The sequence below is a fragment of the Neovison vison genome, chromosome X (assembly GCF_020171115.1).
Source record: "Neovison vison isolate M4711 chromosome X, ASM_NN_V1, whole genome shotgun sequence".
Taxonomy (NCBI): Eukaryota; Metazoa; Chordata; class Mammalia; order Carnivora; family Mustelidae; genus Neogale; species Neogale vison.
The window spans coordinates 35,265,122-35,287,587 of NC_058105.1; the positions used below are offsets into that span (position 1 = coordinate 35,265,122).

Sequence of the window (22,466 nt, forward strand, 5' to 3'; positions counted from 1 at the left end):
GAATGTCATTTCCTTAGAGAAGTATCTTCTAATCTCCCAGAGGAGGCCATAGTCTCCCCATGATAGTATCTCCGCTCTAGTGCCAAATGCCTTTCCTTCATGATTCATGTCTCAGTTTGTAATTACACATTTGTTTGTTTGTGGGATTATTAGCTTATCTGCCTCCTCTGTTTAACTACAAATTCTATGAGAGGATGTGACAGATCTGTCTGTGCTCATCAAAATGCCCTTGGTGCCTAGCACAGTGCCTGGCAAACAGCACGTACTCAACAAATACATGCTGAATAAAGGACCAAAAGAAAGCCTCTAAATGACGAAAGAACTTCTTAAACTCAGAGGCTTGCACTGGATGAGTGCCCATGCTTTCTGTGTCTTCCTCTTTAAGGCAAATGCAGATAAAGTGCAATCAAACCGAGATAACTTTAATCAGACTCTTCCTGTCCAAGTGCCATCTGTAATTCTTGATGAACAGGTGAGACTCATCTAGAATGTGGGAATTCCTTTTTGCTTAATAGCATTGCCCAATACCTTTCTAAATAAAGTTTTAATATTCATCCCCTTTAAATGGGTACCATAGCACCACTACCCACAGAAGTAGCCAAGTTTCATGTAAAAGTAAGGAGAAAGTTAGGTTATCTTATTTTTTTAAGTAGGCTCCACACCCCATGTGGGGCTTGAACTCACAATTCTGAGATGAAGAGTCACATGCCCTACTGACTGAGCCAGCCAGGTGCCCCAATATCTTCCAAGGTGAAGATAAGAATTCTGAAGACATAGAGATGACAGAGAGCATAGAAACCAAGTGTTTGAGTTCAAATTCTAGCTTCATTTTCTATATTTGTAATCCTGACAACTTATTTATTTATTTTTTTAAAGATTTTATTTATTTATTTGACAGAGAGAGATTACAAGTAGGCAGAGAGGCAGGCAGAGAGAGAGGCAGAGAGAGAGGAGGAAGCAGGCTCCCTGCTGAGCAGAGAGCCCGATGCGGGACTCCATCCCAGGACCCTGAGATCATGACCTGAGCCGAAGGCAGCGGCTTAACCCACTGAGCCACCCAGGCGCCCTCTATATTTGTAACCCTGACAACTTATTTAACCTGAGAGATGCAGTTTCCTCATCTCTGAAAAATGGTTACTAATATGGATACTAGTATTAGCTACTAATAGTTGTTCTGAAAATTAACTTAGTTAACATATGTAAAGGATGTAGAACAGTGCCTGTCACACAGTAAGTGTTCAATAAATATTAGTTGTTTTTTTTATTATTATTGCTCAATATATATCACGAGCATTGTTCCAAAATTCAGTATTTATGATCCAGTGAACATACTGTCTAAACCATAGGGTAATGCAGTCCACATTCACCACTTTTATCCATTCAGTGGCTTTTCGATTAAAGAGATGTAAACTCACTTTGCAAGACTTTTTCCTCTATCCCCATTCCAGTAAACTAAAGGAAAATAAAAATATCATAGATTAGTCTTTGTTCCCTCCTTCCCTAAAACTCTCCCAGGCCTTCACCTCCCACTCACCTTCAGGAATATCTTCCAATCACTTCATCCATTTTTAAAGGGAGGATTCTGTTCCTCTGTGTCTCCTGCAAGAACTGACAAGATAAGCTGACAAGTCTGAAGCAAATAAGCTTATAGGGGCCTCCCACATAGATTTGTTTAGTTTGCAACCAACTCATACTATTTACCTATAAAAAATATCTTTGGTCTTACCCAGCTGTGTTTAAATCAGCTTAACTTCCAAGGAGGTTAAATTTTCAGATAAAAAGGAAACATCATTCCTTCCAGATTATATTCAAAGAAATACCCATCTGCAAGTCAGGGCCTGTAGAATGCCACTGTGTCTGAAAGGATGGCCTTAGACACCTTTACATATTGAAAAGCAGGGGACACAAGGCTAAGCCCTGGTGATTTTGTTGATTAAAGGTCTTAGGGACAGAAGGATAGTTGCTTCTGAACACTTCTAAGTTTTGTTTGTTTAGATAAGTAATGGTAATATAGGATATGACATGATGCATATCAAAAGAGAAGTATAGACAAATTGCCTTCATAACCCAGAGAAACTGTAACCATGGCTTCTAGCAGACTTTTTATATTCCAATCCTAAAACACAAACTTTGGAGTTCAAAACATGCTTTCAATAGGAAGATTTACATTTGTAGCTCTTTGGATTTCTGACATCAAAGGAGGTGTGTTCAGTGTAAAGACACACATCTTACTTTGTGAACAATTAATAGCAGAGTTATGTTGGTCTTCATGTCTAATGGTCTGAGTTGCTGCTAACTTGCTATGTATCCTTAGCAAAAACTTCACCTCTGTGGTACAGATATTCAACCTTATAAATGTTTTGAGAAACTCAAATTAGATAAAATACAAAAAATGCTTTGAAAAAGTTTCAGGCCCTCTACTGCTGCCTGGTGTTATTACCATATAGACTGAAGTCAAGAAAAATTTGCTTAACTCGTAATACTGAGTTAGTATATATGCTGTTAATTGATTTTATTACTTTTTTATTTTAAAAGGTCATGCATATCAACTTCTGTTCCTAGAAATATAACAGATTGGACATCTTTAAAAATCCATTAAACCTCCAAGAAATCCTGGATAAACTATAATAAGCATGCTATTAAATTCAGTTCATCCAACTATAAAGTTAAAAATATTCATGTATATGAGCCCAAGAACAAGAGCAAGTTTTAGAGCCAGGAGGAAAGGGAGTGAGAAGAATTGGGGCACATACAAACACACATGTAGAAATCAGAGAGATAAGCCAATTATAAAATTGCAGCAGCTTAAAGGAGACTTACTAGTATTAAAAAATCCAAGCTATTTGGCTTAATAGCCAATAGAGAAAGAATTTTGTATACTGTGGATAATGGGAATTGAGATAACACATAAAACTAGGAATCTAGGGACGCCTGGGTGGTTCAGTTGGTTAAGCAGCTGCCTTCGGCTCAGGTCATGATCCCAGCGTCCTGGGATCGAGTCCCACATAGGGCTCCTTGCTTGGCGGGGAGCCTGCTTCTCCCTCTGCCTCTGTCTGCCTGTGCTTGCTCTCTCTCCCTCTCTCTCTGACAAATAAATAAATAAAATCTTAAAAAAAAAAACTAGGAATCTAAAAGTTCCACACCTCAGTGAAATGGCAGACTGGAAAAAAAAATCCACCCACTAGCAAAGACAGAAAGCTAAAAAGAACTCTTATCTGTTCCAGCTTAGCCTTTGATAGAAAATATCTTCTCTGAGAATTCAAGTACACAGGCCTATAACAGGTTTGTGTCTAAATACACACTTTTTGCATGTTCCTTAAAATCCAAAGCTAAAAAAGTAACTTAACATGGCACTAAATTAGTAGCTCTCTGATGTGGCTAGCAGAAGCAAATGCCAATTTCCATGAAAGAATGAGTCTGCTGGTGGGTATTAAGGAGGGCACATATTGCATGGACCACTGGGTGTTCTATGCAAACAATGAATCATGGAACACTACATCAAAAACTAATGATGTATTGTATGGTGACTAACATAACACAATTAAAAAAAATAATAAACCATGGAACTGCACCTAATGGATTCCTACAGATAAAGCCCCATGCATGTGACCACAACCTCAAACTATAAGCAGTCAGTCCAGTTAGCCACCACAGTTAGCAGATAAAAAATAAAATTTAAAATTAGATCCACAAGGATATGAAATACTGAAATTAATGGATACTGAATAGAAAATACAGAAAATGCATATTGAGAAATTAAAAAATAACAATAGTCAGAACTTAGTCAAGGAAAATGACATCATTTTTAAAGACCAGCTATATTTCAAAACCAAATAAAACATCTAGAAGTAAAAAAAAGTGAACTAAAATACTAAGTCTCAATAAATAGACTAAGCAACAGGAATAGACGCTAATAAAGGGCAGATCTGGGAACTATTAGATCTGAAAAATATTACCCAAAAATGTAGTTCAGAAAGACAAAGAGATGGAAAATATTAAAAGAGGGGTTTAGAAACATGTAAATAGAATGAGAATGTCCAATGGGAGTCCTGGAAAAAGAGAATTCTGAGAATGGGGGAGAGACAACAGTCAAAAAATCACGACTGATGCCTTTGGGTCTAGGAGACAGAATGAATCACAAGCAGGACACATTTTTCAAAGTCCGCATTGGACATGTCATAGTGAAACTGCACAACGCCCAACCAAAAAGATGTTATCAACAGCCAGAGAGTGAAGACAAAATATTTTATATCAATGACTATTAAACTGAGAGTAGACTTCACCAGAGCAGTAACAGAAAACATGACAGGGTAACAGTAACTTCAAAATACTGACAGGATAGAGCTTTTAATTTACAATCTGACATTCAGATTAGCTCTCATTCAAATTCACCTTTCTGAAAAACAAAAATGGAGAAAATTTACAAAAAGCAGACCATGAAAAAGGAATTTAAAAAAATATATTCTTTTTAAGTAGGCTCCATGCCCAACATGGGGTGTGAATTCATGAGCCCGAGATCAAGAGCTGCATGCTCCACCAAATGAGGCAGCCAGGAACCTCCATGAAAAGGGAACTTTAAGGGATGTACTTTGGGAATAAAGAAAAGGAAGACTTACAGAAGGAAGGCTCAAGACCCAAAAAGGAATGAGCAAAGAACAATTTATATTTTATATAAATATAAACAAATGTTAATTGAATAAAAAATAATAGTATCTTACTAAGGGAGTAAAAAGAAAAATAATACAAAACTAAAATACAGGACAATGGTAACATGTAAGATGGAGGTAAAGTGGTCAGAGTCAAAGCATTCTAAATCCTTAGATTGTTCAAGAGAAGCCTAAAAATGGTGACTAACTATAGACGCCATTAAATATTCAGCTTAAATTTTTAATAGTATCCACTAAAAGAATGGAAATAGTGTATTTACTTCCAAATTATTAGAAGGAGCAAGAAAAATGTATGAAGGAAATGATAAATATGTGGCCATCTGGTCAGAAGCCTGGAAAGAAAAGGACTGGCAAATCAGAGACAGAAAAGTCTAGAATAGAGGCATATGAACACATGGGAGTGGGCACTAAATATAAATATTTTGTGTATTACACATTAATTCCCAGCAGAATGCATTCACCATGGAAGACACACTGAAAAACACAACTGGACAAAATAACTCCACCAGTTGTCATCAGCTACCCTGGAAATGGCATAATGGACCCATGAACAGATCGGCAAAGGGGAAGGTTATATACAGGCCTTCTAGCATATACTTTCACTTTCTAAAGCTAGTTCAGCTAGTGATGCCTCTGAATCTCTATCCTTTCACACACCAATGCTGAACTCCTGTTACAGCTCTGTGTCTCACAGAGACCAGCAAGCCACTTAGCGGCAAGTCACCTACATCAGACCCATTATTTTGAGAAAGGTCAGTGGCTTCTTCTCACGGGGATATATATATCTTCCAGGAATGGGCTTGCCTTTCCCGACTGAAAAGCCTCAGCCAGCACTGCCATCCAGAGGCTGAAAGAAGGCTCAATCCATGGGGACAGAATCCTACACAATATAGTATCCAACATATCACCAGTGTAAAACAATTCAAACAAAGAAGGTGCAGAAATGACCCCATGACCATGGTATCCACAGTCAAAATTGTATACTGCACTGCCCAGAGGGAACTGGCTTTACAGAGCCCTGGAATAGTCTTCTAAGGGCATAGCTAAAGCAAAAGCTCAGATGCAATGTTCTCTAAAGGAATGCCATCTCCCAAGGCATGGTAAATGTATTAAATTAGAGACCTCTAAATGGTATTGTGTTCCCAGGAGGAAGGCTAAATGAGTCCAGAAAACAGGGGTTCAAAGCAGGAGTGGTCCTGGTACAATCACTTCCAATGAGGAGGACTTTGTGTTTTCCATCTTTACTTTTCTAGGTTCTACATGGTGGGAGGTCCTGGTCCTCAAGGGGGGTGAACTTTTGTCAGTGAACACGTTTTTTACACTTTAAAAAAATAGCTATATTGAACTATAATTTGCATACAATAAATTTCACATTTTAAAGTGTACAAGTCAATAAATTTTGACATATCTACACAAGCATGAAACCATCACTCCAACCAAGCCATGAATGCATTTACCTCCCTCAAGTGTTTCCTTATGACTCTTTGCAATCCCTCTCTTCCGCCCTTCTTAACACTTCCCACTGAACAACCAATGATCTGTGCTTGTAACTATGAACTTGTTTTCATTATCTTGAATTTTATATAAATGGAATCATACAGTATGAATTCTTTTTTTTTTACTTTATTCATTCAGCATAGAGATTCATTCATGTTATTGCATGTACCAAAAATGAATATACCAGTTTGTTCATCCATTCACCTGTAGGTGAACATCTGAATTGTTTCCAGTGTTTAATAATTACATGTAAAACTGCTGTGGATATTCATGTACAAGTAATTATAAGGAGATATGGTTTTATTTCTCTTGTGTAAATACTTGTGAGCAAAGGTGTACCCTTAACTTTTAAGAGAAGTGGCAAACTGTTTTTCCAAATGGCTGTACAATTTTACATTCTGTTCAGCAGTGTGCAGATATCCAGTTCCTGCACATCCTTGCCAACACTTGGTGTCATGAGTCCTTTAAATTTAGCCATTCTAGGGATGCCTAGGTGGCTCATTTGGTTAAGCGTCTGCCATCAGCTTAGGTCACGATCCCAGGGTCCTGGTAATCGAGTCCCACATGGGGCTCCCTGCTCAGCAGGGAGTCTGCTTCTCCCTCTCCCTCTCCCTCTGCCTGTTGCTTCCCCTGCTTGTACTCTACTCCTGTCATAGAAGTAAAATCTTAAAAAAGAAAATAAAGTTTAGCCATTCTGACAGGTATGTAGTGGTATCTCATTGTGGTTTTAATATACATTTCCTTAGTGACTGATGATGTTGAGTATTTTTTTGTGTGCTTATTTGCTATCCATAAATCTTCAGTGAAATATACTAATTCAAGCATTCTGCCCATTTTATTATTAGGTTGTTTGTACTTTCTACTGTTGAGTTCTTTACATGGATATATGTTCTTCATCAGATATATGATATGCAAATATAGTATCCTAAGTCTGCAGCTTATCATTTTATCCTCTTAACAGTGTCTTATGAAGATTTATAGACAAATTTCAAATTTTGATAAGTGCAACTTATTTTTTTCTGTTATGGACTGTGCATTTGTTGTATCTAATAAAGGATAGTAAATTTCTCTCTGAAGAACTAGATAGGAAACATTTTAGGCTTTTTGGACCATATGGTCTCTGTCACAACTGTCCAACTCTGTTTTTGTGGCATAAGAGCAGCCATAGATAATATGCAGTGAATAAGCAAGGATATGTTCCAATAAATTTTTATTTATAAAAACAGATTGTAGGTTGGATGTGGACTGCAGACTATTGTTTGCCCATCCTCTACTTAAGAAAGCTTTATATTTAGGTCTATGAAACATTTTGAGTAAATTCTTAAATGTGTTACAAGGGATAGATTGAAGTTTATTTTTTCATATGACTATCCAATTATTCCAGCCCTATTTGTTTATAAGTCTCTCCTCAGGGCGCCTAGGTAGCTCAGTCGGTTAAGCTCTGCCTTTGGCTTAGGTCATGATCCTAGGTCCTAGGATTGTCAGGTTCCTTGCTCAGCGGGGAGTCTGCTTCTCCCTCTCCTTCTGCCTCTCCCCTCTGCTCATGCCTGCTTTCTCTGTCTCTCTCAAATAATAAAATCTTTTTTAAATTTATTTTTATTTTTTTAAGAGCTCAGATTTTTTTTAAAGATGTTATTTGTTTATTTGACAGATAGAGTCAGAGAACATAAGTGGAGGGAATGGCAGAGAGAGAGAGGGAGATGCAGGCTCCCACTGAGCAGGGAGTCCGGCATGGGCCTTGATTCCAGGACCCTGGGATAATGACCTGAGTTGAAGGGAGATGCTTAATCATCTGAGTCACCCAGGCACCCAAATAAAATCTTTTAAAAAGTAAAAAAAGACTCTCTTTTTCCCACTGACTGAAATCTCATTGCACCATTATCGAAAATCACTCTTACATACATATGTATGTGTCTACTTCTGGACTCTTCATTTTGTTCTGTTGACCTATTTGTGTATCTTCACACCAATGCTACATTGCCTTGATTAATACAGGTTCATAGTAAGTACTGAAAACAGGTAATGTTCATCTTCTAATTTTTGTTCTTCCTATTGTTTTGGCTACTCTAGGTCCTTTACATTGCCATGGTAATTTTAGCATCAGTTTGTCAATTTCTACAGAAAAAGCCTGGTGGGATTCCAATAAGCATAGAGCTGATTCCATAAACCAATATTTGGAGAGCTGATAAGGTTTACAACTTTGAGTCGTACCCATACACTCTGGCCACCAAGAAATGGCTACCTAAATTTGCATCACGGACCTTGGCTGACCATCGGCTATAGCTCCTCGGGGTCCACCACCACATTTGTGCAAAGGCCACACTCTCTCTAGGCTGCTCCTAGCCAAAATTCAAGCACAGTAGAGAAACACACATGGGCCTATTCCTGCAGACCATGGGTATTCTCGAACTGGCAGGAATTCCTAGTCCAGGAATACTCACCGCCTTGGCCAAAACTTTCTTAGAATAGCACTGCAGTCTGAGACTCTTCCTTACTCATACCCTTCTTTCTTTCCTTTCTTTGCACTCTCCTACAGGGGTCAGACTTACACCACTGTAGGAATACACTCCCAGTCTACAGAGCCCTTCCCTTGGTCTTTCATAGATATTTCACTTTTAGATAAGTCTCTTACAGGTCTAATCCTGCCTTGACATCTGCTTCCTGAAGAATCCAGAGTAGCACCTATGGAGAAGATTTTTTGGTTTGCACTACTGCTTAGCTAGAATTTGACAGTGCTCTACAGTGCAGGAAGGAATTGAGCAGCACATTTTCTTGGTAGTGATAACTAACTTATCAAATCCTTCCACTTACATGGTATAAATGCAACAGATGGTTGCATAACAACATTTCATTTCAGATTGGCGCCCAGCATCCATTTTCTTGCCTCTCTTCCTGATACAATTTATAGCTCCTGAAAAACTCATAAATTCAGCAATTATACATGTTGTTTGAGGAATATTTCACATTACTAAACAATTCATTTTATCCCTGAAGGTATATATGCATCTGTCTAAGCATGCATGGGTAAAATTTAGTTACCAATTCTTTTCTTTGGTTATTAATGCATATCAAACTATAATTTTTTGATTAATATCACTTTATGTAGTTAATAAGGTTTATTTATATTTGAAAAATTAAAACATTCAAATCATGTAATTTTGACTTAAATGTGTGATAATTTGCTTTTTAACTTTATCAATTTTGTTTTTTAAAAGGTAACTTAAAATATAAAAATAATTTAATTTTTAATTTATTTAAATACATAAAATTCAAATTTTACCAATTTTGAATACATTTTTATTTTAATCCTTCAAGTCAGAACTGCAAGGGGAACACAGATTGTGTGAAAGCCTTGATTAGAACATCCTGATGTTAATCTTTTGGCAACGAAAGCAAGAAAAATAGAGTTAATAAAACAAATATATACTAGCTTATGAAGCATGTATGCATTTATTACTCACCCAAACACCACCGGACTGTAAACAAAAAGATATGTAAAGTAATAGTTCACTATTTGGGGGCATTTTACTAATTTTCAGCATAGAAAACAATTGTTACACATGTATGTTTTGATCTTACCATTGCGAAGGCAGAGTTGTCAGAGAGTATTATTTAACCTTTTGTTACATCTATATGCAACTTTTCAATGTGTATAAAACTGGTACACCTCCTTCTGTTGGCATGCTTGTTCTGGGAGCTGCAAATGTGGGGGATAGGCCTAGCTTTCATTGTGAGTGTGGAAGGATCAAGGAGGCGTCTTATCAAAAGCTCCTAGCCTTGGGTCTTCCACTTTAGCCCTTGATAAAAGTAAGAGAGTGATCCAAGTTACCAGGAGCAAAGAGAGCTCAAGAACGGCCTCTTCACTCATACCTGTGATGGTTTCAAGGTTGGGAGAAAGGAGGACCTGATAGACACGCAGCTTTAAAAAGGCTGCAGGCCATGGTTCTACGTTTTATCATTTTCCTTGGTCTTATCATCTTCTTTCCCAGATCAGGAGAGCTCCACCCTAGCTGCTGATTTCCCCCTGTGAGTTTAGCTTTCCCCCTCCACATATGCAATGCTTTTGGCTCCTTTATTCCACAGAAGTCAAATTATCAATAACTTCTGCCTGTATCTGAAAGGAGAACTCAGTTATGCCTGTCTTTCACCACCAAGTATGTCTCTACCCTATTCCTGCCCACAGAGTACTTTATTGTTTTGTCACAACCGTGTTTGTCTTAAGTTATTTTTGTATAATCATTTTTAGGTGTTTCAAGTAGGGCACAGGGAAGATTAAGGCATAAACTCATTGTACATCTTTTTCTACCTTTTGACTACTAAAGACAAATCTTGGTACACATTTATTTGTATTCATATTTCTTCTTTTGTAAATTTTCTCTCATAGATTTTGCCCTTTTTTATTAGGATGTTATTATGTGTGTATTTTTTTTAATTATCACTGATCTGCAAAATTTCTTTACATATTAAATGCATTGGCCCCTTATCTGCTATATTTGCAAAAAATTTACCCCAGATTGTCATTTGCTATTAAATTTTTGATTCATTCAGATGGACAAATGTTTTAGTTTGTATATGTTTATTTTTAAATTGTAAATAGTCAAATTATAGTATTTTTTATAATTATTATCTCAATTTATAGCCTATAATATCAATATATTCTATAGTTCTATTGTGACTATGAGGTTTCTCTCAGTGTTCCCTTGACAATATTAAGAATCTTTTGTTTGAAAGGTCTTTGCTGTCTGTGTTCCCCCTAAATAGTGGCAGTAAATTAAGGAACCTACCAATTTCTACCTACAGTGCATGTTCAAAAGCTACATAATGTAGCTCCATTATTCTGAATCCCTCCTTTATGACTAATTGAATCTACATGCACAAAGACATTTTGCACAACAGCTGGAGAATTAAAATATTAAACTCCCACTGCTGATCACTAATTATTTTCTTTCTTTCTTCATGACAGATCTCAAATTGTCAGAATGCAATGGCAATGTACATTACAAATAGAAATCACATTACTGTGAATTCAATTTACACACATCTTTATAGGAGAAAGACACTAATCATGACCTACCAAAGATAACACTGTAGCCTAGAGCACTCACATTTAATCCTTCTTAATGAAAATAATGCAGAAATGTTCCAGAAGTCTCAACAAAGTGCTCTCCCTGTGGGAGTCAGCAAGTACCTGTTGGTTTCCTTCCCTGTGGATTTTTCACTTAAAAAAAATGTGACTTAGCTAAATTCAATAGTCACATCTCAGATTGTTTAATTCTCAGCTTCATTGTCTTGTCTACCTTTCAAGGTTTTATTTCTCTGTCCCTCCCCCCCCCCAGGCTTCCTTTCTTTTTCATGGAGTATAATGGAAAAATCACTTGATTTAGAATGAAATATCAAGCATTAGAATCCAAAATAATTTCCAACTGTGTAATCTTGGTCCAGTTATATAATCCTTCTGAGCATCATATCATCACAAAGCTGTTATGACAATTACATGAGATCACATATGTAAAAATATCAAGCCTAGCACACAGTGACTAATCACTAACTGGTACTGAATCCAAATCTAAATTTGCCCATTGACTTTTGGAATTCATCATGGTTCAGTCCTAAGCTCTCTGTTCTTTCCCTCTAAATTCCACTTCCACATACTACCTCTTCAAAGTCTAACTGGCACCCATCAAATCTCTTCCTTCATTGACCCCAAAAGTGTGGTCAACCTTTATGAGGCAGGAGATTTATTACAAAATCAACGTACAGTTGTTGATATTTTGTTTTGAGTGGGGTTTTTTTTGATAATTTGTTTTTCAAATATTTCCCACTGTGTATGTTTAATTGCACCAACTAAGATGATCCACTTGTGGAGTCATAGGCCACGTCTTCAGTTTTTGGAGGAGTTGCTGTGAAGCATAATACAATGAATGTGGCACTCCATAACACACAATGTTTTACATATCCCTTCTTAAATAAATGTTTCAGCATTCTGTCTACTTATAGATTTGATTTAACTAATATGACAGCCTCATCAATCAAAAACTATAAAACCATTCTGCTTTTTCACCAGCTTCAATGATGTGAAAGTATACTTTCCATGCTATGACTATGCATAGGAAGGGCCAGCTAAATTATAAAGTGGCAAGAAAAGGAGACAGCCAGTCCGCCAGCTTAGTGAGGTATAACTGGTAAGCAATGAATGAGAAAGGAGTCAAACAAATTGTGGGGGGGAAGTGATGTGTAGGGAAGTTGAAAGAGGTCATTTTAAACTATAGCTCTAATAAATAAAGGATAACAGCTCATGTTCATTGACTACTCTATCATCCTTTTTCTCCTTGAAGTTTGTATTTTGACCTCTATGTACCATATAAGCAGGCCCTCACTCTGCTGCTTCCCTGCCTGCTGCCTTAGCAGCTATTAATAAGCAGGGATCACAGTTACTTCAGCAGCAGATCCGGGGAGTGAGTAACAAAAAGAAAGGAAGGAACTGAGGTAAAGTGTAAAGGATATATAGTCTGGGAAAAAAAAGATGCCAGGTAAAGTTGTGGCTCCTGGGTGGCTCAGTTGGTTAAGCATCTGGGTGGCTCAGTTGGTTAAGCATCTGACTCTTGGTTTTGGCTCAGGGCATGATCTCAGGGTCATGAGATCCCACCCTGGGTGTGGCTCCAGGCTCAGTGTGGAGTCTACTTGAGATTCTCTCTCTCTCCCTCTCCCTCCCCTTCTGCCCCTTCTCCCACTCACTAAGGGGCAGTTAAGTTGGCTTTATGCTCACTTACTCTCTCTCTCAAATAAATAAATAAATTCTTTAAAAAAAGATTCCAGGCAAAGTCAAGGATATAGGGATTTTAAAGATCTCTTGTACTGCATTAAGAAGTTGAATCTTGCCATTTGCGACAACATGGATGGAACTAGAGCGTATCATGCTTAGCGAAATAAGTCAAGCAGAGAAAGACAAATATCATATGATCTCCCTGATATGAGGAAGTGGTGATGCAACATGGGGGCTTAAGTGGGTAGGAGAAGAATCCATGAAACAAGATGGGATAGGGAGGGAGACAAACCATAAGTGACTCTTAATCTCACGAAACAAACTGTGGGTTGCTGGGGGGAGGGGGGTTGGGAGAAGGGGGGTAGGGTTATGGACATTGGGGAGGGTATGTGCTTTTGGGTAAATTGGAAGGGGTGGTGAACCATGAGAGACTATGGACTCTGAAAAACAATCTGAGGGGTTTGAAGTGGCGGGGTCGTGGGAGGTTGGGGTACCAGGTGGTGGGTATTATAGAGGGCACAGCTTGCATGGAGCACTGGGTGTGGTGAAAAAATAACGAATACTGTTTTTCTGAAAATAAATAAATTGGAAAAAAAAAGTTGATTTTTATAGCTGCCCTCAGTGGTTGAAGGGGGCCTATAACCTAGGATTTAACCACATCCTCTTTCATGGATACTGGTAAGACAATGGATGTTCTAAGAGCCAGATGAGAAGGCTGAGAAGTTTCTTCTGAAACACACCCTTGCCCTCTTCTCCATCTGCTGATCTCTATCCAGTATTTTCCTTTCATTCTTCTCCTCAACTTTCCATTTTTTTTTTCTATCATTCTGCTGGCCTGTTTGTGAAAATACCCTTAGGATTGTTGTTAATGAAATTCAACTGAGTAAATTTTAAAGATCTTATTAGACTTATTCAGTGATTCATGAATCAAGCAGCATCCAGTCTAGCAGATACAAAGAAGTTCTGAGGAACTGTATAAAATGAAAGGCATTTATAAGCAGAAGGGAGTAGGAACAAGGAAATTCTACTAGGCAAAAAACTGGGCTGGTTATTGCAAGATTACTCTCTTTTAGGGGATATCAGGGGCCTATCAAGCAGATTACTAAACTAGTGCTGATTGGGAAATTCCTGGTTGACTGGATTGAGATTCCAGTTATGGAAAAGCCGAAACTGTAATCAAGTGTAGGTTTGGTGACATGGAGTGTAGCAGAAGTGACTCCATTTGGGGCTTATTGTCTTATTTTTAACACTGTGAAAGGCAACAAGGCAAACACAATTGTATTTTGCCTCTTGCCTGTAGCCAAGTGTGAACACTAAATGAATCATGGGGCCAGCTATACTGGGCATAAGCTCTGTGAACTACATCTAACTTCCATCCACTCAAAACCCACAGTTTGTCCAGAACAAAGTTGTTGAGGGTAGAAGTGGGAATCCATCACTTTGAATATAAAAATCAAACCTAATCAGAGAAAAAAGAGATGGAGTTATCCTGAAAAACTCAACACATACTGTATGGAATATAGATAAAATGATCAAAGAAAATGTAGAAGAGAAGCACACTATCAAGAACTTATGTAAGTATTTCCTTCTCCCACAAAAAAGACTTCTGGTCTTCTGGATATAGAACTATTTCAGCAAATATCATTCTCAAAGCCAGCACCACAGTCCTGGATTATAGTTAGATTTTTTTTTCCTTTGCCTCCCAAGAAGCAACTTCATTAGCTGATAGCAAAAAGCATAGCATATAAGGCATAACTGAGAGTATACATTAAGGAAATGGTTATCGACATTGTGAAATATTCTCTTCCTCACCCAGAAATGTGAGGCCACATCAATCAGTCAGATTTCACAGATGAACTATAAGTGATCCAATAAATGCAAATATTAAAAGACAGGAATAATTGACATATTCTGACCTGAAGAGAGAGCTATTTACATTATGATAGAGTTTATCAAAATACTCCGAAGGGAGGAAAGTGAAAGACAATCTATTTCCTCATGCTTAATTTATGCAAAACATCAGATTAAATGAGCCTAAATAATTGAGGCTACTTAAAATTGCAAAGATTTCTAAGAGGACACTAGGGACTTTTGAATGGAAAGTATAAACCTGGGTAAAAATGCTAGTAGGTCAAAGAGTTAATAACAAATAACAGCTATTAAGTGCTTGGCCTGTTTCAGGGACTTTTTGAAACAATATATACATCATACATACATACATACATATGTATACACACATATATGGATAAATATATAGATAGATACATATATACATATATACAGTTCTATCTATATGTATGTAGATACATATAAATATATATGACATCTCTTTTTATCATCAAAAGAATTGTATGTGTATGTGGTAGATATTCTTGTTGGCTTTATTTTATAGATAAAGGAAATTAAAGCACAGGGAGAGACTGAGTAACTTGTTCAAAGTCATGCAGTAAGTGGTGAAGTCAAACACCTACAGTCTGGCTCTGGAGATCAAGTAGTTAAATGCTGAACTGTAGATGGGAACACAAAAGCATCAAAGAAGGGAGACCAGTTAGGAGAACAGAGTCAACGTGGAAGGGTAACATGCTTGAAATGATGATAGATGTAGTAGGAATTTAAAAGATTTATAGGAGAGGCAGAAGAAGAATCAGTAGAATTCAACATGTTATATATGAAGGATGAGAAAGAGTTGCTTAAATTGACTAAGTTTTAAGTCTGAGTAATTTGGTGGTAATGTTAACTAACTGAAGAGAAAGGAACTATAGCTGCTTTATGAGGAAAGATGGGTTCAATTTTAAATGCATAAAATTGAGATATCTAGAGGATATTCTGTGTATAAATAAGTTCCCAGAAGGCAGGTAAACATATAAACCTGGATCCTAGAAACAAATGGGGACATACATGTATAGAAAACTGATCTGGGGACTGAATCTTTGAAAAATCTATAATGAGTGTATACAAGATGAGTCAGAAAGGGAAACTTGATCAGTTTCCCAGAGGTAAGAGGAGAATGAGGGAAGCCCAATTCCAGAAACCAAGAAAACTTTCCAGCAGGAGGAGGTTTTCAAAAGTGTATAATGTTGCAAAGAAACTGAGCAGCATCAGGACTGAGAAGATGTAATTGTACTGTCAGAATGGCATGAAAGATAGTTTCACTAAAGTGGTGAGGGCAGAAGACATATTACGAGTCACTGGGAACAGAGAAATATTAGTGGAGATAAGAGATGATACACAACTCTTTCATGACATTCATTCTGGAACTTGAATGTGAATGATAAAGTAGAGTTTTAGGAAGAGAACGGGGTCAAATAAGGACTTCTTTAAGCCACTGACTCTTTAAGCATACATGTAGACAGAGATAAAGGAACCAGTGGAGAGAGATATTTAAAATAAAAGTCAGAACAAATAATTTATTTCCTTTCCTGAGAAGCGATGAGGGTAGGATTAAGATCCCAACAACATAAAGGCAGAAGATGATGACATCAAGATGAATGCTTTCCAAATGCCAGTTCATAAACTGATTTCACAAAGATGGTGTCAGAATCACCCTGGGAGTTTATTAAAAAGATCAGTTCCTGGGCTCAGCCCTCACAGGTTCTAATTCTCTAGGCCTTAGTTGTGGCCTAGAAACCTGTACATTTAAATATTAACACTGTTGCATAGGTATAGATGAGAGGTTTTTCACCTCTAGCAGACCAAGGCCTCCTTGTATTAAATACTTTGTAATGTCCTCTTCATGAAAACCATAAATAATATAACTCATGTACACACAAAATTTCAAAATACCAATATAATGCCATAACAAAACATAACAAGAGAAATACCAGAAAAGGGCTTCATTATATGATACTATGTAAAGATTATACATCACATACTTCACTATGTAAATGTTTGGGCATGAAGATACTTAAGGACATAATGAAGTAGTTACATATTTGTATCTACTTAAAATGAAGAAGTTTGGCTTTCATGTAAGTAAGATAATATTGAATTGAGTATTTTCACTACCTTTTCTTTCTATTTGACATTTCAAAATAAGGGCTATAGAAACAGATTTATAAAATTGACATGTGTGTGATAAAATTGCCTTGGATATGCCAACTATAAATGCAGACTAATATAGGGATATTGTACTGACAACTCAAATGCCATCAGTGGGCATTGACATTGATTAATTACACAGTTTTTTGAAATAAACAGCCCTAGATGAAGTTCTAAATAAAACAAAGTAATATCTCCCCTTGACTTATATACAGCAGTTGCATTTCTGGAAAAGTCAGCATATATTAAAACTGTAGAAAACACATCTGCATTCATATAAAAAACTGGAGTTATATTCTAGGCCGACATAATTTTAGGGTTTTCCCTACATGAATATCTGAGGGCCATTTGAAAGTCATATGAGATACTGGGAGAATCTTCATTGTGTAGGCTTGTCCCAAGTACTGCAGGGTAATACCATGAATGCCTGGTCCCCATCCATCAGATGCCTGTACCATCCTCAAGCACTGTGAAAACCAAAAGAAAATACCATTCCTTCCATTTCTAAAACCTCCCCAGGAATGGGATTGCCTACCTGGATAACCACTGCTCCAAAAGAAGATAACAGAGGCTGCAAGATTAAGTGCCTTTGGGTATTTCACAGATCCTAGAAATAAGGGAAATGTATGGATATTAAGCAATAGGGTCTGTGGGGCTCGTGATAAACTAGAGAAAACAGGCCTTGCCTAAAGGCATTTACAACAACAACAACAAAGTTTTCAGTATTATACAAGCATATGTACTTACTTTTCAAATGAATGAATTTAACTTGTAATGCAAGGCTAGCATGTATATGTAGCCTTATGTCATATCCACAGTTTAACAAAAAGCATTCTTTAAACATAAGAGGCCACGGTCGCCAAACTATGGAAAGAACCAAGATGCCCTTCAACGGATGAATGGATAAGGAAGATGTGGTCCATATTCACTATGGAGTATTATGCCTCCATCAGAAAGGATGAATACCCAACTTTTGTAGCAACATGGACGGGACTGGAAGAGATTATGCTGAGTGAAATAAGTCAAGCAGAGAGAGTCAATTATCATATGGTTTCACTTATTTGTGGAGCATAACAAATAGCATGGAGGACAAGGGGCGTTAGAGAGGAGTAGGGAATTTGGGTAAATTGGAAGGGGAGGTGAACCATGAGAGACTATGGACTCTGAAAAACAATCTGAGGGGTTTGAAGTGGCGGGGGAGTGGGAGGTTGGGGTACCAGGTGGTGGGTATTATAGAGGGCACGGCTTGCATGGAGCACTGGGTGTGGTGAAAAAATAATGAATAATGTTTTTCTGAAAATAAATAAAGTGGAAAAAAATAAATAAAAATTAAAAAAAAAGAATTCCTCCTTAAAGAAAAGTGTCCAAGCATCGGCCAGAAATAAAATTTTTAAAATGAAGTTTTGATATTTAACAAATTGTGACCACCAATGTCATAATCAAAGTGATTAAAATAGACTAGAATAGAAAATATCAGAGCACATCAGGCTAAGTATTATTTTGTCAAGAGTGTATTTCAGGTGTGTGTGTGTGTGTGTGTGAGAGAGAGAGAGAGAGAGAGCGAGTGCATACCAGGCACAATGCAGACTATATTTTACTGGGAGTCTTAATAGAAACAATTTTGGAAAACACGGGGGTAGATAAGTGATAATTGGGGGTGCAGAAGGATCTTTCCCAACCACACTGTACCCACCTAACATTGTGATCTTCTTTTGCATATTTGTTAGGAGCAGACTTTGGAATCAAAGAGAATAGTGTTTGAGTTCTAGCTGTACCCCTCAAGTTCATGACTATAGGCAAGTTACTCCAACTCTTTTTACCTCGGTTTTTTTATCTATAAATTCGACGCTCCCTGGTGGTCTAGTGGCTAGGATTTGGAGCTCTCTTTACCTATAAATTGAAGATAGTAATGTATTATAAGATTTTTGTGATAATTAAATGAGATAATGCATGTCTAATGCTTAGTATACCATTTGGCACACATTAAGCAATAAGTGACACAGTAAGTAATAATAAGCAACATATAAGGTTTGCCCAGTTGATCAGCAAAATATGAGATATAAATGTTAGGTGTTTAAATATGCACCAAATGTTTTCTTCCTTTTCTAGGAATATTATTTGAAATATCTAAAGCCATAATCTTTATATTAATCATTTATTGCTCTGTAATAAATTACTCTGAAATTTAGCAGCATAAAACATTGATTAGCTCACACAGTTTGGGAAAATCAGGAATCTGGGATCAGCATAGCTGGGTGGTTCTGGCTCAGAGTCTCCCATAAGGTGGCAGTCAAGTCATGACTAGGGATGCACATACCAAAGGGACCCAAAAGTACTCGCAATCACTCTTAGGGGAGTATTGGAGGGAGGCCTCAGGTCCTTGCCAGGCGGGCTTCTCCATAGACCTGCTCATGACTTGGCTTTCTCCAAAGTATGTGAGCCAAGATCGAGAGAGAGAACACCAAAGATAGACCCCACAGTCTTGTATAGATTCATATCTGAAGTGACATAACATCACTTGCACCATATGCTATTGGCCACAAAGTCTAACCCTGGTATAATTTGAGAGAAGACTACACAAGTGTGTGGATACCAGGGAGCAGGAATCATCATTGGGAGCCATTCAATGTTTATTGAAAGTCGATCCTCTTCAAGTAAATTTTTCATGCAAATATGATATTTCTCCAAGCATAAGTAATTATCGCTGACTGCCCGAGTTAGCATTAATATAAATTTGAGGAGTCATCAATTTTGTTAATGATGTGTAACACCAGCTTACTTAATAAATCATATGTAACTATAAGGCAAATTTTGCATAATCTTAGCATTATCTTTCTTTTAAAAAACTGAACTTTAGTAAAGGTATTTTAAATATGCCTCTATGTTTTCCACCACATAATATTTGGTTCCTTCTTAAGAAAAATTACTTCCTCTAGCTACACTTTATTACATTCTAAAAATAAATGTTTGAAGGCAGGCTTCCTTTTTTGGGCATGCAATCAGATAGTAATATAGGGTGAAGATTTCAAAAGTAAAAATCAATGAAGATTTTTTTTTACCATAAACCTTTTCAGAGATGCTGAAAGTAGAATGTGAAATGTCAATACTCTTAATGCCAAATATTTAACAAACTACAATAATACATTAGAGTAATTGCAAAAGATGACTTTAACCATAATGTAGATATGTTATCCAGGTAATGTTAATGAGAACAAATAACCAAAATCAAGCTAGGAAACCAATACTCCCTTATAAAACAAACAAAAAAAACCCCACATTAATTTCCAGGGAGTCATCTAATTTATGAAAATGCTTGTAGTTATGAAAATGCTTATAGTTATGTTTTTAAAATACTTTAAATATTTATTTATTAGAATTTTTTTGAGAAAGAGAGAGAGAAGAAGAGAGAGAGATATCCAAAGTCAACAAGCATGCAGGGAGAGGTAAGGGGAAAGGGGCAGAGGGAGTAGGAAAGAATGTCCCAAGCAGGGTCCTGCTGAAAGCAGAGCAGACACAGGGCTAGATCTCATGACCCTGAGATCATGACCTGAGCTGAAATCAAGAGTAGGACACTCAACAGACTGGGCCATCCAGGCCCCCCTGCTTGTACTTACTTTTTAAGTTTGACTTTTAATATAAAGATTATTTTGTCTTCAATATTAGTCATTGTATATTTCAAATTAGTTTCTGAGTTCATTCACATTTTTAAAGTAGTAGATCACTCTGGCCTTTGGCAAAATAATGTTACTGACTCCCCTCCCCATCTGATCTCTCCCCTTCACTCTTGCTTGCTTTCTTACCCCGTGCACTCTAGTTTCCACACTTGGCCCATTAAAATGTTTTCTGACACTCATACTGAGGCAAAAATGACTGAAAAAATTTTAAAAGTACTAAACATGTATGTATCCCCATGGGGTAATGTAGTCATTAAGATAACACAAGTAAACTGCCTATCAGAACTCCTGATACAGCTTAGACAATTAATTGTAAACTTCCCCTCTTTAGCAGCTTTGCACTTCACTGACTAATAATATTCACTCACACATTTAAATCCTAACTTCTTGCCAGCCATCCTGCTTAACACATTTACATATGTATTATCTAATTGAATCATCACAACAACTAGGTACTAGATATTATTCTCATTTTACAGATGAAGAAACTGAAACTTAAAGCTCATCACAGCTAGCCACTGATAACGCCAGATTCAAGTTGAGGTCTTTTTTGATTCCTGGACCTTTTTCTAATCCTCTACTCTTTATCCTCATATTTACATTAAACCTGCCCTATACTTCTTGAGAGCTTTGCTTATTCTTTGGCTTTTATCCCCTGCCCACCCCCTACGAGTGTACAAATTCAAAACAACACCACACGCGATCCAGTGTAACTGCAGATAACAACAAAGCAATGGATGCTGCACACAAACTTTTCTTCAACTCTTTTATTCCCCATTGAAAATAACTCAACAGATCAAGTTCACAATGACACACACTCATTGTGATTCCGGATCTTTTAGTTTACCCCTCTCTTTCTTAAGAAAGTGCAGAAATACAAGTAGGGCAGAGTCCAACAAAACCAGTTAGCCTATTTCCCCAGAGGAATAGGAATGAACAACTAGACATCATATTTCCAAACCTTTCTTGCAGTTAGTGTGGACCATATGGCTAGTTTTGGTCAACAGGATGTGAATTAGTATGATGTGTATAATTTCTACATGATCTCCAATATGCTAAATGACAACAACCACCTTAAATCTTTGCTTACCCCTGAAGTCTAACATGAAATGTCCAAGACTCAGTTATGACCATACTGACAAAGGCATTTCTTCAGGGTAGCAATGGGCAAACTTTTTCTATAAAGGACCAAACAATAAATATTTTAGGTTTTGTTGGCCAGACAGGATCTGTGTTGCATCTACTCCATTCTATTGTGGTACAAAAGCAGTCATAGGCAATACATACACAAATGAGCATACCTGTGTTCCAATAAAAATCCATTTACCAAAAACAGATAGTTAGTGGCACAGATTTGACCTACTAGCTATGATTTGCTAATCTCTGTTCTGGTGGGTAGTAGAAAAACAAGAAAAAAATAGAAAGACCTCAGAGTCCCTGAATGTCCACCAGGCAGTCTAGACCACTGGTATCTGGATTCCTTGTTAAATGAGAAATTTCTTTCTTCAGCAAGTCACTCAACTGGGGGAGTCTCTTTGTTACAGCATCTTTAACTTTATCCTAACTAATATAGTGAGTGATAGAGATTGATTATATAAAGCTTGGATGTGCCAAGAAAAAATGTAAGTAAAATCATCCAGTGTGCCAGCATTTTATTAATAGTAAAATAAACAAAAAAATACTGGGCACATTCTCTCTAAACTGATTGCTGTAAGTTCAGGAACCAAAAATGCCAAAGGGGAAAGCAGCTGCTGGATGTGATCAGCTTTACCAGTTTCTAGAAACCCGAATTACCAGAAAACTTGGGATCACCTTTATTTACATTTT

The 22,466-nt window shown here is 37.1% G+C and overlaps 1 pseudogene; it reads left to right on the plus strand.

Annotated features, from left to right (window-relative positions):
• The first annotated feature begins 310 nt into the window (after nucleotides 1–310).
• LOC122896541 overlaps nucleotides 311–22,466 on the plus strand; it is a 78,203-nt pseudogene continuing 56,047 nt past the window's right edge.